General features: G+C 43.4%; 1 non-coding gene across 1 annotated transcript; it reads right to left on the reverse strand.

Annotated features, from left to right (window-relative positions):
* Positions 1 to 1649: 1649 nt before the first annotated feature.
* On the reverse strand, positions 1650 to 1713 carry LOC111721983. The gene has a single exon (XR_002770960.1). It is a non-coding gene; the product is annotated as a U7 small nuclear RNA (small nuclear RNA).
* Between the last annotated feature and the right edge of the window lie 2819 nt (positions 1714 to 4532).

The following is a 4532-nucleotide window of genomic DNA, read 5'->3' on the forward strand; positions in this document are numbered from 1 at the left end:
GCCCGGCTATTTTTGGTTGCAGCCGTCATTGTTGTTTGGCGGGCCTGGGCTGGATTCGAACCCACCACTTTAGGGGTATGTGGCTGGCGCCTTAGCCACTTGAGCCACAGGCACCGAGCTGAAAAGAGCAGTTTGGAAAATCAATCTGGGCTGAGCTTTCTATTTTAATTAATTTATTTTATTTTATTGTTAAATCATGGTTGTGTACATTAATACTATCATGGGGTACAGTGTGTTGTTTCTATATACAGTTTGAAATACTTTCATTCAACTGGTTAACATAGCCTTCATGTCATTTTCTTAGTTATTGTGTTAAGACATTTATATTCTACATTTAGAAAGACTCACATGTACCCTCATATTTTATTTTATTTGTATTTTTTTGTTGTTTTGTTTTTTGAGACAGAACCTCAAGCTATTGCCCTGGGTAGAGTGCTCTGGTGTCACAGCTCACAACAACCTCAAACTCCTGGGTTTAAGTGATTGTCTTGCCTCAGCCTCCCGAGTAGCTGGGACTACAGGCACCCACCACAATGCCTGGCTATTTGGTTGTAGTTGTCATTGTTTGGCAGGCCCGGGCGGGATTCCAACACACCAGCCCCAGTGTATGTGGCTGGCGCCTTAGCCGCTTGAGCTACAGGCACCACCCTGAGCTTTCTATTTTAGAAAACAGGCAAGGACAGGATTGCACCTTCAACCTCCTGAGCTCCTCCCCCAACCTATCCTCCTCCCGAACCCAGAGGGAGCTTTTTGTCCTGTCTATGTTGAACCACCCTTGTCTGTTGTCCACATACCATCAGTCACCTATTCCCTTTATAAATCTTGCATTCTTCCATTGCTGCCTTTACTCTAAACATACAAAAAAACTGACATCTCTGCCTTTTAAAACAAAACAAAATGAAACTCTCCCTTCGTTTTGCATCTTGGAGTTACTGTCCTGTTCTTTCTTTCCTTTGCAGACAAGCCTCTAGAAAGATGGCTCGCGGGCTCCACTTGCTTTCTTCTCTTTCTACTCCCTCCTCAACGCCCAGCAGTCTGGCCATTTTGCCAATCCTCACCGGAAAATAACACCCCCACCACCACTGAGTTTACCAATGAACTCCTTCATGCCAAAATCATTGGTGGTTTTCAGCCCAAACCTAGCTAACCTGCCTGCACCACCTATAACCATTGACGTCATAGACCTTTATTTCTTTACTTAGTCATTCATTCATTTAATAATGATTGACCAACTACTATGCATTGGACACTTCTAGGCACTGTTCGTACTGACAGATGAAGTGCTTGACAACCCCAAGTGTGTAGCTAAATTACAACAGCACAGTTATCTGGCCTAGGGCCAGGACAAGGGGAATGGTGAGCCCCATAGCACTGGTTGATGGGACAGCAAGCACTTGTAAAGGTTGATTAACTTCCCTGCTGGTGTCACAATCTGAATTTCAGACTGCTTACTCAGAGGTTGTTTTTGTCATAGTATCAACTCTGCTATCAACAGATCATCTCAGAAGGCTGGTACAATGGCTCCATGCCTAAAATCTCAGCAATTTGGGAGGATGACTCGAGGCCAGGAGTTTAAGACCAGCCAAGGCAACATAGCAAGACCCCACCTCTATAAACAAACATTATTATTTTTTTTTCTTTTTGGGTTGGGAGGTGTCTTCTGGTAGAGACCAGAAAACCTGCTAGACAAATTCTAAAAGAGCTGTAACACTACAAAAAAATTTTTTAAAAAGTTATGATCATGCCACTGCACTCCACCCTGGGCAACCCAATGAGATCCTGTCTCTAAAACTTTAAACTTTATTTAAAAATTTAACATTACATTTTTTAAAAAATAAATCAGCCAGGTGTGGTGGTGCACACCTGTAGTCCTGGAGCTACTCTGGAGGCTGAGGCAGGAAGATCACTCTAGCCCAGGAGTTTGAGGCTGCAGTGAGCTGTGATTGCACCACTGCATTTCAGCCTGGACAACAAAGTGAGACCTTGTCTCTTAAAAAAATAAAAATATTCAAATTACTGAAAAAGGGGAAAATTACTTCACTTTGGAAGGAAATGATCACTTCTTTTGCCCCCCAGCCCTGTCCCCTTTCCCCAACTAAGCTTTCCTTATATCCTCTTGGAGCTTGCTTTCTAGTGGGGTGAGACTGACATATAAACAGTTAGACAATAATTTCCGAGAATTGTACATTCTATGGAGGAAATAGAATGGGACATATAGCGCCTGTGGTACTGGGGTCTGGAGACGGAGAACCAGTTTATATGGTTTGGTCAAAGAAGACCTCTTTGGAAGATGATATTTAAGCAGAGACCTGAAAGATGAGAAAGAGTTAACTGTAGTGAAACATGGGGAGAAAGACAGGCAGAAGGAAGTTAAGTACAAAGATGCTGAAGAACTTGGAGCATTGAGGAACTGAAGGATGCCCATGTGCCTGGAGCTTTGGGAGATGATGGTGGCTGGAGAGGAGGAGGATGGAGGTGGGCCTTGGTTTATAAAATGGGAGATGTCACTAGCACATGTCTAAGTGCTAATGAGTATGATTCTGCAGAGAAAGGAATTGAGAAGTGAGGGAGTCCACTGCACAGGTGGAGGGGTCTGCCTTCTGCTTTGGTAAGAACAGAACACCTACTTTTGAAAGTTCTTTTCCCTTAGTTTTAATAATGTTGCTCTGTGCTCCCCTCCATCTCTGATTCTTCCTTCTCAGTTTCCCGTTCAAACCACCCTTTAATTTCATTTGTCTGCCAGGTTCTATCCATAGTTCTTACCTTATTTATTTTTTTCAGACAGAGTCTTGCTTTGTCACCCTTGGTAGAGTGCCCTGGCATCATTGCTCACAGCAACCTCAAACTCTTGGGCTCAAGTGATCCTCTTGCCTCAGCCTCCCACGTAGCTGGGACTACAGGCCCCCACCGCAATACCTGGCTACTTTTAGAGGTGGGGTCTTGCTAAGCTCAGGCAACCTACCTGCCTTGGCCTCCCAGAGTACTAGGATTGTAAGTGTAAGTCACCATTCCCAGCCTCCTTTTTTTTTTATTGGCAAATTAAGAAGGTAAATCTCTTCTAATTATTCTCTAAACATTTTCCTTTGGCCATCTCATCTCTAGCCACACCAGCCTAGACCACTCTTGCTAGACTTCACTTTCCCCTGGGTAAGAGAAGAAGTTGAAAAGAGCAGTTTGGAAAATCTGAGAGGCGTGGTGTCACAGCTCACAGCAACCTCAAACTCCTGCAGATATATATATATTTAATCTCCGGTCCAGATCTGTCCTCCCTTTGACCTTTTTTATTCTTTTTTTTTTTTTTTTGGAACGGAGTTGTACTCTGTTACCCTAGCGGTGAGTGCTGTGGCATCATTTTAGCTCGCAGTAACCTTAAACTCCTGGGTTCAAGTATTCCTCCTGCCTTAGCCTCTCAAGTAGCTGGGACTACCAGTATCTGCCACCGTGCCCAGCTAGTTTTCCTATTTTTAGTATTGACGGGGGTCTCACTCTTGCTCAGGCTGGTCTCAATTCCTGAGCTTAAGCAATCCACCCACTTTGGCCTCCCACAATGCTAGGATTATAGGCCTGAGCCCTAAACCCAGCCTGACCTTCTGATTTAACTGCTTATTTGACACCTATACTTGAATGGAAACATCTTGAATTTAATGTGCCCAAAATTGGGATTCTTGGGACAACCCGTCCCTGTCAAAATATGACACTGAACAGTGGGGTGCTCACTCATGGTCCAAGTTCCACCTCTCTCTATAATCAACCCACTCTTTGGAGCAGGCAGTTGAGATTTTTTTCATTCTTATGTAATGTTAACAAGCATTATTAGTGTTTCAAATATTTCATCAATACTTCTAATCCCCCTTTCTTCCTAGACATTTAAATTATATTTGTCCGCATCTTTTACTTTGGCCACTGAAATGTGAGTGAAAGTTACGTGTTGCTTCTGGGTAGAAATATTTTAAAGCAGGTTCACAATTCTCCTCGCTTTCTTTTTTATTTTTCCCTTGGCTTCTTTTGTACCAAGGTAATCGTGTTTGAGCTGTGAGCCCAAAGCAGCCTGGAATGCTGAGCCATCACATGGAGAAAAATTGCCTTGATCCATAACAAATATTGAACAAGAAAAACACAAAAACCGAAAAAACAAAAAAAAGCCTTTTCTTGTCTAAGTTGCTGCGGTTTTTACTTTTTCTGGCTCTGTGCTGTGCACATGTCTGTCTTAGCTCACTGCAGTGTGGTCCAATCTATCCTGAGGGGATAGACATGCTGTGCAAGTACGTGTTTAAAACAAATTTTGTTCAGCCCCTCCTTCCAATAGCTGGCTACCCACCCATAAGCATTCCTACGCAGAAATTCTGGGGCTGCTAATGCCCCCAAACAGCCCCTCTTCAGCTGTCCCCAATTTCAGGAATTATCACCATTCTCTTAGTGGCTCAATCCAGAATCCAAAAACAGGAACGATCTTAATTCCTCCCTCTTCTGCTCCCACACAGTCTGATCACTAAATTTCCCTAAGAATGCCTCCAATATGTCCAGGACATCTG

The sequence above is a fragment of the Otolemur garnettii genome, unplaced genomic scaffold (assembly GCF_000181295.1).
Source record: "Otolemur garnettii isolate 467f Iridium unplaced genomic scaffold, OtoGar3 scaffold00005, whole genome shotgun sequence".
NCBI lineage: Eukaryota > Metazoa > Chordata > Mammalia > Primates > Galagidae > Otolemur > Otolemur garnettii.